This window comes from Schistocerca americana, unplaced genomic scaffold, assembly GCF_021461395.2.
Source record: "Schistocerca americana isolate TAMUIC-IGC-003095 unplaced genomic scaffold, iqSchAmer2.1 HiC_scaffold_249, whole genome shotgun sequence".
In the NCBI taxonomy this organism is placed as follows: domain Eukaryota; kingdom Metazoa; phylum Arthropoda; class Insecta; order Orthoptera; family Acrididae; genus Schistocerca; species Schistocerca americana.
Genome location: NW_025725960.1, coordinates 187611 through 200588, shown reverse-complemented (window position 1 = coordinate 200588; position 12978 = coordinate 187611). Strand labels below are relative to the sequence as shown.

The window sequence follows — 12978 nt, the reverse complement described above, 5'->3', positions numbered from 1 at the left end:
CTGCTTAGGGTGCAGGAGGTCCCGGGAAAGAAGAAAAAAAAAAAAAGGGGGTATGATTCCTGCTTAGGGTGCAGGAGGTCCCGGGAAAGAAAAAAAAAAAAAAAAGGGGTATGATTCCTGCTTAGGGTGCAGGAGGTCCCGGGAAAGAAAAAAAAAAAAAAAAGGGGTATGATTCCTGCTTAGGGTGCAGGAGGTCCCGGGAAAGAAAAAAAAAAAAAAAATGGGTATGATTCCTGCTTAGGGTGCAGGAGGTCCCGGGAAAGAAAAAAAAAAAAAAAAGATGGTATGATTCCTGCTTAGGGTGCAGGAGGTCCCGGGAAAGAAAAAAAAAAAAAAAAAGGGGTATGATTCCTGCTTAGGGTGCAGGAGGTCCCGGGTTCAAATCCCGGACGAGCCCTAGCGCTTTGTGCAAACTGATCGCATGTCAGTGGCTGAGTCAGCGCAAAAAGCTCGCCGTCAATATCAAATGAATTTCTTATTCGATGTGAGCAATTGACACTCGGGTCCGACGCGTGAAGGCGATTACGAAGGTTTCGGGTACAGATGGTAGCAGATGCATGTTAGTACGTCTTGCTTAAAGTGATGAAAAAGTGTTTCCGCCCGGGATCGAACCGGGGACCTTCTGCGTGTTAGGCAGACGTGATAACCGCTACACCACGGAAACTGCTTGTGTGCACCTTACTTCACAGACAACTTGTAGTGATGTTGCCATCGTAACTAAAAAATTCAATAAATGTGGTACTTGCAAAACCAAGGGACATGCAGCAGATCCACACACGACGTGGCTCATTGGAGGACAATACGACACAGGCAGGAAAATACTGTTTCCGCCCGGGATCGAACCGGGGACCTTCTGCGTGTTATGCAGACGTGATAACCGCTACACTACGGAAACGACGGACCCGAGGACTCCATCGTTGTTCACTCCAATTTGCCGCAGCCTTTCTCTCGTCCGCGAATGCACATACACGTCTGCCTGGAACCCATCACAGCCGAGGGCTCAAGAAGTCTTCGGGCTGCTCGAGAGGGTGTCTGCCGTAGCACCCCTAACGTGATAGCGGCGTTTCGCGCAGTCTTTATTGCAAGTCATATCAGCAAAAGCAATCACTTTCTCAACAGCAGGCAGTGCGAGCCCAGCGGCAGCTCTACATGAAGGTACCAATAGCCCAGGAAGGCCGCCGACCGAGGGGATTCGCGCCGCCCCCATCCCGCCAGCGTACACGAGACTTCCAGGGCACCCTGGACGACATGGAGGGACTGGAATAATAGGCATTCGCTGTGTCACAGGGCTCGTTGGTCTAGGGGTATGATTCCTGCTTAGGGTGCAGGAGGTCACGGGTTCAAATCCCGGACGAGCCCTAGCGTTTTGTGCAAACTGATCGCATGTCAGTGGCTGAGTCAGCGCAAAAAGCTCGCCGTCAATATCAAATGAATTTCTTATTCGATGTGAGCAATTGACACTCGGGTCCGACGCGTGAAGGCGATTACGAAGGTTTCGGGTACAGATGGTAGCAGATGCATGTTAGTACGTCTTGCTTAAAGTGATGAAAAAGTGTTTCCGCCCGGGATCGAACCGGGGACCTTCTGCGCGTTTTTTTTTTTTTTTTTTTTTTTTTTTTTTTTTTTTTTTTTTTTTTTTTTGGGCCTCCCTTCTCCCCACACAGCCCATCCATACGCTCACCTTTGTGTGCCTTCTTCGGCTAGCTTCTGCGCTATAGTAGTGTATTATTATTTTTTTTTTTAACTTTTTTTTTTTTTTTTTTTTTTTTTTTTTTTTTTTTTTTTTTTTGCGGTGGTAGATCCCAGGATCACTACGTCTCAAGCTCGTTTTCACGTAATAATAGCATAATGTTTCCGTGTCGTTGTGCATTCGTCGATGATTCAGTTTCCTGAAGGCATGATTCAAAGTCGTCATCTCTTAGCGTTGAGAGTAAGTTCGCCGAGATTACCGCCGTGGTGGTTTCTTGGAGTTATTAACGAAAGTAACTGGTTACTAGTGTGTGTTCCTTGAGTTAGTGAAGACAAAAACAACAAGATCAGAGGTTTCTCTGTCAGCATCGTAAATAATAATAGAAATAAAGTTCCGTATAGAGGAAAAATGGGTATCTAGAAAGAAATACTGCCCCGTCTGTTAAACTTCTTCAAATTAAACTATACTTGTCTTCTGAGTAAAGTAAAAAACAGAAATAAATACTGGCTCCACAAGTTTGGCATCCTATTGCATGCTGCTTCTCGTTGACCGTAGGTGCCCACATTGTACAACCTATGAAGCAATGGAGTCCTGAAAACTGACAATGAGATACCCAGATAAGAGAAGAAATAAATTTAAAAAAAAGCTATGATCGTACCCATTGGTTCGCACACTTAAAGCTTCCCATCATTCAAAGCAACGGTGAGAAAATTCTGAAACTTTTCTTTATATTTCCGTAATCGTTTGATCGCGTAATATTCGGCAATAAGATACATATGAAAATCAGAAAGTGTAGGCGTTTTAGTCGTCAGCATATAATATAGGTACTGTCCAATTAACCAGGTATAGCTATTATTTTTAGATTTCGGAAATAATTTCCAGTCCGGTTGGAATATATCTTGCAGTTGTATTGCGGATGGCGTCGTTCTATTAATAAGAGCCAGTTTCATTCTCGTCCAATTCCAGATTTGCGTCTGATCTCTGCAGTTTAATATGTGTTGCAATGTTTCCACATGGCCACATGCGTCGCAAGTCGGAGTAGGCCGTAGTTGGATCTGACACAATTTCTCCCCCGTGGGTATCACCTCGTTCACCACATCATACCACACGGAACGAACTCGGGAGTGAAGGAGAGGAGTGCTGATATTCACCCAAATTTGTCGCCAGTCCTTGCCAGGATACTTCATTTCTATGGAGTTATTCTGTTGCCGATTCGTAAATACACTGTAGACAGCAGCAGCAGTGAGTGGTTGCAGGTGTTGATGTACATAGCTGGACTCCACGTAATATCGGCGAATATGAACGAGCTCGGGATGGATATGTCCAACATTTATCGGCGGCGTCATATCCGGTGGTCGTAACTGCTGGAAGAGACGTGCTGTAAGACCTTTCTGACTATTTCGTAAGATCCTTGTCGTTCGAGCTAGAAAAATCGCTAAGCACTGTAATTCAACATTTTTAAGAGCTAAACCACCTTTATACCGAGGTAAAGCGGTAGCCTTGAAAGCGACTTTAAAAATATTACCTCGCCAAATGTACCAGCCTGCAAGGGCTAAGATTCTGTTTGCAATATCAGGAGGAATAGGGAGAACAGCGGCAACATGGTAAATCTTGCTGAGAACATAATAATTGACGAAATGTGCTCTCTGAATCCTGTCTAAACACCGCATATTGTGCTCACGAATCAAAGCTCGAAGGACGTTGAGCTTCTGTTCCCGATTCACTCTTACCATTTCCCGTGGATTCGGAGTGAGAATCAAACCAAGGTGCTTGAGCTGGTTGGTTGCCTCTAACCAAACGGTGTCCGCGAATCGAGCCTGCGGACCTAAATGCAAGACTTTGGATTTCCGTTCGTTAAGGCGTGCACCGCAGGCGCTGGCATACCGGTGGACAAGCCGCCGCACGGTATCGAACTCTTCGTCGTTGTTGATAAGGACGCTGATATCGTCCGCATAGGCATGACAGACGGTCTTTGTATTCAGCGTTTGAAGACCCGGTAAGGTGACGGAAAACGTTTTCAGTAGTGGCTCTATAGCAATGGCGAAAAGAGTCGTGGAAAGCGGGCACCCTTGTCGCAAACCTTGTTGAATGGGCACAGGGGCTGTTAACTGGCCGTTGAATTTCACGCGGGAAGACGTATTGCAGATACAGTTCCTGATTATCTGTACGAAATGCTGGTTGAAACCCAGTTTGTCCAGCGTTCTGAAGAGAAATCCATGGTTAGTCCGATCAAATGCCTTGTCGAAGTCAAAAAAGACTATTGCCAACGTGGTCTGGCAAATCCAAGTCAAATATGCAATATCTCGGTATTCGCACAGGGCGTCTATCATCGATCGACCAGTAACTACGTTCATGTGGTATGAACCAAGCACTTTACTAAGGACTGGCTTGAGTCTGGCATTCAGAATCCGAGTAAAGATTTTGAAATCTGCATTGAGTAGGGTGATTGGTCGTAAGTTATTGAGTGAAGTCCCTGGTGACGGTTTGGAGACTAAGACTATCAGACCCTCAGTGAACTGCGATGGAAAAGCAGTATGCGTTAACAGTTCATTATACAAGATAGTCAGTTCGTCGCCGAAAACATCCCAATACCGAAGATAAAATTCAACCGGCAAACCGTCTGATCCTGCAGCTTTTCCTTTCGCCGCAGACGTAATGATTGACTTCACTTCGAAGTTAGTTATGTTTGCCAGGAGCTGTGCGTGGTCGTCCGGATCCACCGATGCCGTAATGTTAGACAAAAATTCCTCTCCCGCCTCTACATCTGTGTCAGGCAGTGAGTAAAGTTGCCGGAAATGATTCCGAATAAAGGCCTTAAGCTCGCCTTGCTCATCATAAACACGACCATCGTCATCTGTCAGTTGAGTAATGATTTTTTGTCTGCCTCTTTTAGCTTCCCGTATGACGTGGTACAAGGACGCTGACTCGTTAAAGGTGTCATCGAAAGCGCGTGCCCTGACTTGGGCTCCTGCCAGAGACTCACGAACCAATGCGGTGATTTTGGCTTTGGTACGTTTAATGCGAAGGAGATTGCCAGGCAGTGCAGAGGAATCGTTGTACAACTGGCGGAGAGCGGTAAAATAAAATTCCAACGTCTGTTTCTTCCAGTACGCCTTGGCCCTGGCAAACTGACAAATACATTTCTTTATGTGCGGTTTTACTAGCTCTGTCCACCAATGAACACGCTCCCTATACCTTTGTCGTCGCTGGAGGCACCATTGCCACGTTGCAATGAGATCCTTCTTCAGGTCGCCGTCGTCCAACAGTGCCACGTTCAGGTGCCATACGCCTCGACCCAAAAAGGTTTTCTGCGAAACGTGCCGAAGCGTGATGTGATACGCACAGTGGTCGCTAAAATTAACAGGCCATATTTCACAATCCCTGGCAGCGCTTAAAATGTCTTTAGATACATAGAACCTATCCAGACGACTAGCGGAGGCAGCGGTAACATACGTATATCCGGTCACCTGCGGGCGAAGTGAGCACCAGGTATCTTGTAAGTCCAGCCCATCAATTAGATCTCGCAACTCCAAACAAAAATTAAAATTCGGACACTGGTCTTCTCTGCGTATAACACAATTAAAATCGCCGCCCAATAAAACCTTCGAACAACCACAGGATAATAATGGCACAATTTCATCGCGATAAAAAACACTCCTATCCCTTCGGCCTACAGATCCAGTCGGGGCATAGACGTTGACCAAAAGCAAATCTTCGAATTGTACGGCAATCCCTCGACCCGTTTCTAAAATCGCTCGAGGTTTACAAGTGATGCCCGCTTTGTACAAAATTGCAGTCCCTGCCTCATCGCCAATATTTATGAGGGCCTCATAGCCTGTGACATTCCCGACTTTGGGTGTGACGACTTCTTGTAGGAATACGATATCTACATCGGCGGCATACAGATAGTCAGTCAAACATTTTAATTTTACATCAGATGTTATTCGATTTATATTAGCAGTTGCAATTTTGTAATCCCGCATAAGAAGGGTGATGCCATATTAATGCGTATCGTCAGCCCAGGAAGTCTGCCTGCTCGACCCCGGCGAGTGAGCGGTATCCATAAATGTATCGGGTCCAGAACTGTCAACATGCATCCCCATATCGGGTTCCTCTGAATGCTGCACTACCTGTACTCCATCGTCTGTGACGAGTTTCTCACATTCATCCGTCCGGAACTGCTTGATAGTACGTTGCAGTTTATGTTCAAGAGTACGAGTTTCCTCGTCACTCTGCTTACGGACCGATTTTTTTTGTCGGCCTTTCCGCTGAGGACGGGTGTCTTCGACTTGTTGGTTGATGTCAGATTTCGCAGCGGTAGGGGTAGCTCCCGTGGGAGACTGTTCCTTGCCGGAAACTACGCTGACTGGAGAAGTCACTGCAAGGGGATGGGAAACTCGCGGCTGGTCATCAGAGTCCTCAGGTGGAAGACTCTCCACAGATGGGAGCAAATGTTGATCGGGCAATCGGGGCGGAAGTTCCACACGGACCACGCCAGCATCGGAAGGGCGCAAATTTCCGGCCCCGTCGTTTGCATAGGTTTCTACGTCAGAAGCACCGGGCAGTCGGCTCGCCGTAGCTGTGTTTACATCGGCGGCGGTCACGTCAGGCACAACCTCAGCCGCGTGCAGCTGTGGCGCGCTAACGACAGACGGACCGACAAGGCTCTCGGCATACGTCGGCCTATTACCATCCTGCCCAACTACAAGGCCATCACGTTGTCGAAAAACACGACGCACTGGTTTAGCACGGGGACACGCGGCCTTCATATGGTCCGGAGAGCCACAAAGGACACATGTACGTGGTTGCCCCTCGTACATTACGAGTGCCCGGAAGCCTTGTACCACGACGTTGGACGGGATATGCTTGCATAGATCAATTCGCGCTACCCGGACACCATTATCCACATTGAAGTGTTTAAGTCCGCTCCACTGCTCTTGGTGAATTTCCAATACGTTCCCATACTGGGACAGACATTGCCGAATACGTTCAAGATCAATTTCAAATGGGAGGTTGAATACACGGACGGTGCGCAGGCCTAACCCAGCATGGGTAACGACAACTTTACAAATTTCACCATCAGAATTAACGAACTCGGCGGTACCCTTAGTTAAGTCCATTATACGTAAACAGGGCTCGTCACTAACAAGTTTCACGTAGACGGCATTCGCCAGAAAATCGTATGAAAATCCTAAAACTTCCTCGTCTTTAAGACCCAATCTGTCGAAGAAAAAATCGACTAATTCGTAGACATGTGGTCGGCCAAACCCGAACGGAAATTGGAAACGCAACGTGTAACGGCGTAACTGATCATCCATAGCAAAGGCCATGATGTACTCACAAGACTAAACCAGCTGCAGGCGCCGCCTAACACGCGCGGAGCGAGCACTCCGGCACGTCTGCACACGGCCGCTGCTGCGGCGGAACTGCACTACGGAAACGACGGACCCGAGGAGTCCATCCTTGTTCACTCGAACTTGCCTCAGCCTTTCTCTCGTCGGCGAATGCACACACGACAGTTCTTTTGTCAGCCTGGAACCCATCACAGCCGAGGGCTCAAGAAGTCTTCGGGGTGCTCGAGAGGGTGTCTGCCGTAGCACCCCTAACGAGATAGCGGCGTTTCGCGCAGTCGTTATTGCAAGTCATATCAGCAAAAGCAATCACTTTCTCAGCAGCAGGCAGTTACAAATTTCACCATCAGAATTAACGAACTCGGCGGTACCCTTAGTTAAGTCCATTATACGTAAACAGGGCTCGTCACTAACAAGTTTCACGTAGACGGCATTCGCCAGAAAATCGTATGAAAATCCTAAAACTTCCTCGTCTTTAAGACCCAATCTGTCGAAGAAAAAATCGACTAATTCGTAGACATGTGGTCGGCCAAACCCGAACGGAAATTGGAAACGCAACGTGTAACGGCGTAACTGATCATCCATAGCAAAGGCCATGATGTACTCACAAGACTAAACCAGCTGCAGGCGCCGCCTAACACGCGCGGAGCGAGCACTCCGGCACGTCTGCACACGGCCGCTGCTGCGGCGGAACTGCACTACGGAAACGACGGACCCGAGGAGTCCATCCTTGTTCACTCGAACTTGCCTCAGCCTTTCTCTCGTCGGCGAATGCACACACGACAGTTCTTTTGTCAGCCTGGAACCCATCACAGCCGAGGGCTCAAGAAGTCTTCGGGGTGCTCGAGAGGGTGTCTGCCGTAGCACCCCTAACGAGATAGCGGCGTTTCGCGCAGTCGTTATTGCAAGTCATATCAGCAAAAGCAATCACTTTCTCAGCAGCAGGCAGTTACAAATTTCACCATCAGAATTAACGAACTCGGCGGTACCCTTAGTTAAGTCCATTATACGTAAACAGGGCTCGTCACTAACAAGTTTCACGTAGACGGCATTCGCCAGAAAATCGTATGAAAATCCTAAAACTTCCTCGTCTTTAAGACCCAATCTGTCGAAGAAAAAATCGACTAATTCGTAGACATGTGGTCGGCCAAACCCGAACGGAAATTGGAAACGCAACGTGTAACGGCGTAACTGATCATCCATAGCAAAGGCCATGATGTACTCACAAGACTAAACCAGCTGCAGGCGCCGCCTAACACGCGCGGAGCGAGCACTCCGGCACGTCTGCACACGGCCGCTGCTGCGGCGGAACTGCACTACGGAAACGACGGACCCGAGGAGTCCATCCTTGTTCACTCGAACTTGCCTCAGCCTTTCTCTCGTCGGCGAATGCACACACGACAGTTCTTTTGTCAGCCTGGAACCCATCACAGCCGAGGGCTCAAGAAGTCTTCGGGGTGCTCGAGAGGGTGTCTGCCGTAGCACCCCTAACGAGATGATAGCGGCGTTTCGCGCAGTCGTTATTGCAAGTCATATCAGCAAAAGCAATCACTTTCTCAGCAGCAGGCAGTGCGACCCCCCCCTTGCCTCAGCCTTTCTCTCGTCGGCGAATGCACACACGACAGTTCTTTTGTCAGCCTGGAACCCATCACAGCCGAGGGCTCAAGAAGTCTTCGGGGTGCTCGAGAGGGTGTCTGCCGTAGCACCCCTAACGAGATGATAGCGGCGTTTCGCGCAGTCGTTATTGCAAGTCATATCAGCAAAAGCAATCACTTTCTCAGCAGCAGGCAGTGCGAGCCCAGCGGCAGCTCTACATGAAGGTATCAATAGCCCAGGAAGGCCGCCCCCATCCCGCCAGCGTACACGAGACTTCCAGGGCACCCTGGACGACATCGAGGGACTGGAATAATTGGCAATCGCCGTGTCACAGGGCTCGTTGGTCTAGGGGATAAGGTCGGCCAACTGACTCAAAGGATTGACCGTCCATTACATCTCAACGGCTATGACGAAGAATGCAGCAGACTATTGGATGTACCTGATGACAGAACTTCAAAAGCTCGAACGACAACAGAAATACAAAGAAAATTACGCAAATTTCTTGAACCGATCTTTGTCCTACCGACAGAGCTGAAGAACGATTAAACGATATTTTGTACAGTCTCAGGATTAATTTTTTATTTTATTTTATTTTTTTTAAATGACATTCTCTATTAAGTTTCTCATTCCTTTTGCGCCAACAAGAAGGCTATTTCGTTTACCCTTTGCCCTCGTGTAGCAGCACTAATAGGTTGCTGACGCAAACTGAAGACGCCAGCGGCCGGAAGTACACCTGGCTCTCCTATAAAAATCGCTCCCGCACAATGATTGAAGAATGTAGCGGACTTATTTTCTTTCCACAACTCCAAAAGAAGGGATTTTGTTCACTTGTACACATTTACTTCGTTGGTCAACTATCTCTTATGGAACAAACATAGCACAGAAGCTAGCCGAAGAAGGCACAAATGGCGAGCGGAAGGATGGGCTGTAGGGGAGGAAGGAGGCCCGACAAAAAAAAAAAAAAAAAAAAAAAAGCGTGGTATGATTCCTGCTTAGGGTGCAGGAGGTCCCGGGCTCAAATACCGGACGAGCCCTAGCGGTTTGTGCAAACTGATCGCACGTCAGTGGCTGAGTCAGCGCAAAAAGCTTGCCGTCAATATCAAATGAATTTCTTATTCGATGTGAGCAATTGACACTCTGGTCGACGCGTGAAGGCGATTACGAAGGTTTCGGGTACAGATGGTAGCAGATGCACGTTAGTAAGTCTTGCTTAAAGTGATGAAAAAGTGTTTCCGCCCGGGATCGAACCGGGGACCTTCTGCGTGTTACGCAGACGTGATAACCGCTACACGATGGAAACTGCTTGTGTGCACTCTACTTCATAGACAACTTGTAGTGATGTTGCCATCGTAACTAAAAAATTCAATAAATTATGGTACTTGCAAACGAAGGGACATGCGCAGATCCACACACGAAGTGGCTCATTGGAGGACAATACGACATAGGCAGGAAAATACTGTTCCCGCCCGGGATCGAACCGGGGACCTTCTACGTGTGAAGCAGACGTGATAACCGCTACACTACGGAAACGACGGACCTGAGGAGTCCATCCTTGTTCACTCGAACTTGCCTCAGCCTTTCTCTCGTCGGCGAATGCACACACGACAGTTCTTTTGTCAGCCTGGAACCCATCACAGCCGAGGGCTCAAGAAGTCTTCGGGGTGCTCGAGAGGGTGTCTGCCGTAGCACCCCTAACGAGATAGCGGCGTTTCGCGCAGTCGTTATTGCAAGTCATATCAGCAAAAGCAATCACTTTCTCAGCAGCAGGCAGTGCGAGCCCAGCGGCAGCTCTACATGAAGGTATCAATAGCCCAGGAAGGCCGCCCCCATCCCGCCAGCGTACACGAGACTTCCAGGGCACCCTGGACGACATCGAGGGACTGGAATAATTGGCAATCGCCGTGTCACAGGGCTCGTTGGTCTAGGGGATAAGGTCGGCCAACTGACTCAAAGGATTGACCGTCCATTACATCTCAACGGCTATGACGAAGAATGCAGCAGACTATTGGATGTACCTGATGACAGAACTTCAAAAGCTCGAACGACAACAGAAATACAAAGAAAATTACGCAAATTTCTTGAACCGATCTTTGTCCTACCGACAGAGCTGAAGAACGATTAAACGATATTTTGTACAGTCTCAGGATTAATTTTTTATTTTATTTTATTTTTTTTAAATGACATTCTCTATTAAGTTTCTCATTCCTTTTGCGCCAACAAGAAGGCTATTTCGTTTACCCTTTGCCCTCGTGTAGCAGCACTAATAGGTTGCTGACGCAAACTGAAGACGCCAGCGGCCGGAAGTACACCTGGCTCTCCTATAAAAATCGCTCCCGCACAATGATTGAAGAATGTAGCGGACTTATTTTCTTTCCACAACTCCAAAAGAAGGGATTTTGTTCACTTGTACACATTTACTTCGTTGGTCAACTATCTCTTATGGAACAAACATAGCACAGAAGCTAGCCGAAGAAGGCACAAATGGCGAGCGGAAGGATGGGCTGTAGGGGAGGAAGGAGGCCCGACAAAAAAAAAAAAAAAAAAAAAAAAGCGTGGTATGATTCCTGCTTAGGGTGCAGGAGGTCCCGGGCTCAAATACCGGACGAGCCCTAGCGGTTTGTGCAAACTGATCGCACGTCAGTGGCTGAGTCAGCGCAAAAAGCTCGCCGTCAATATCAAATGAATTTCTTATTCGATGTGAGCAATTGACACTCTGGTCGACGCGTGAAGGCGATTACGAAGGTTTCGGGTACAGATGGTAGCAGATGCACGTTAGTAAGTCTTGCTTAAAGTGATGAAAAAGTGTTTCCGCCCGGGATCGAACCGGGGACCTTCTGCGTGTTACGCAGACGTGATAACCGCTACACGATGGAAACTGCTTGTGTGCACTCTACTTCATAGACAACTTGTAGTGATGTTGCCATCGTAACTAAAAAATTCAATAAATTGTGGTACTTGCAAACGAAGGGACATGCGCAGATCCACACACGAAGTGGCTCATTGGAGGACAATACGACATAGGCAGGAAAATACTGTTCCCGCCCGGGATCGAACCGGGGACCTTCTACGTGTGAAGCAGACGTGATAACCGCTACACTACGGAAACGACGGACCTGAGGAGTCCATCCTTGTTCACTCGAACTTGCCTCAGCCTTTCTCTCGTCGGCGAATGCACACACGACAGTTCTTTTGTCAGCCTGGAACCCATCACAGCCGAGGGCTCAAGAAGTCTTCGGGGTGCTCGAGAGGGTGTCTGCCGTAGCACCCCTAACGAGATAGCGGCGTTTCGCGCAGTCGTTATTGCAAGTCATATCAGCAAAAGCAATCACTTTCTCAGCAGCAGGCAGTGCGAGCCCAGCGGCAGCTCTACATGAAGGTATCAATAGCCCAGGAAGGCCGCCCCCATCCCGCCAGCGTACACGAGACTTCCAGGGCACCCTGGACGACATCGAGGGACTGGAATAATTGGCAATCGCCGTGTCACAGGGCTCGTTGGTCTAGGGGATAAGGTCGGCCAACTGACTCAAAGGATTGACCGTCCATTACATCTCAACGGCTATGACGAAGAATGCAGCAGACTATTGGATGTACCTGATGACAGAACTTCAAAAGCTCGAACGACAACAGAAATACAAAGAAAATTACGCAAATTTCTTGAACCGATCTTTGTCCTACCGACAGAGCTGAAGAACGATTAAACGATATGTTGTACAGTCTCAGGATTAATTTTTTTATTTTATTTTATTTTTTTTAAATGACATTCTCTATTAAGTTTCTCATTCCTTTTGCGCCAACAAGAAGGCTATTTCGTTTACCCTTTGCCCTCGTGTAGCAGCACTAATAGGTTGCTGACGCAAACTGAAGACGCCAGCGGCCGGAAGTACACCTGGCTCTCCTATAAAATTCGCTCCCGCACAATGATGGAAGAATGTAGCGGACTTATTTTCTTTCCACAACTCCAAAAGAAGGGATTTTGTTCACTTGTACACATTTACTTCGTTGGTCAACTATCTCTTATGGAACAAACATAGCACAGAAGGTAGCCGAAGAAGGCACAAATGGCGAGCGGAAGGACGGGCTGTAGGGGAGGAAGGAGGCCCGACAAAAAAAAAAAAAAAATTAAATAAAAACGGGGTATGATTCCTGCTTAGGGTGCAGGAGGTCCCGGGCTCAAATACCGGACGAGCCCTAGCGGTTTGTGCAAACTGATCGCACGTCAGTGGCTGAGTCAGCGCAAAAAGCTCGCCGTCAATATCAAATGAATTTCTTATTCGATGTGAGCAATTGACACTCTGGTCGACGCGTGAAGGCGATTACGAAGGTTTCGGGTACAGATGGTAG

The 12978-nt window shown here is 48.0% G+C and overlaps 7 non-coding genes across 7 annotated transcripts; 1 reads left to right on the top strand and 6 right to left on the bottom strand.

Moving 5' to 3' along the window:
* Positions 1-591: 591 nt before the first annotated feature.
* Trnav-aac lies at positions 592-664 on the bottom strand. The gene has a single exon. It is a non-coding gene; the product is annotated as a tRNA-Val (tRNA).
* A 158-nt stretch (positions 665-822) lies between these two features.
* Trnav-aac lies at positions 823-895 on the bottom strand. Its single transcript has one exon. It is a non-coding gene; the product is annotated as a tRNA-Val (tRNA).
* Positions 896-1287: 392 nt separating this feature from the next.
* On the top strand, positions 1288-1359 carry Trnap-agg. The gene has a single exon. It is a non-coding gene; the product is annotated as a tRNA-Pro (tRNA).
* An 8505-nt stretch (positions 1360-9864) lies between these two features.
* On the bottom strand, positions 9865-9937 carry Trnav-aac. The gene has a single exon. It is a non-coding gene; the product is annotated as a tRNA-Val (tRNA).
* Positions 9938-10094: 157 nt separating this feature from the next.
* On the bottom strand, positions 10095-10167 carry Trnav-cac. Its single transcript has one exon. It is a non-coding gene; the product is annotated as a tRNA-Val (tRNA).
* A 1273-nt stretch (positions 10168-11440) lies between these two features.
* Positions 11441-11513, bottom strand: Trnav-aac. The gene has a single exon. It is a non-coding gene; the product is annotated as a tRNA-Val (tRNA).
* Positions 11514-11670: 157 nt separating this feature from the next.
* Trnav-cac lies at positions 11671-11743 on the bottom strand. Its single transcript has one exon. It is a non-coding gene; the product is annotated as a tRNA-Val (tRNA).
* Positions 11744-12978: the final 1235 nt, after the last annotated feature.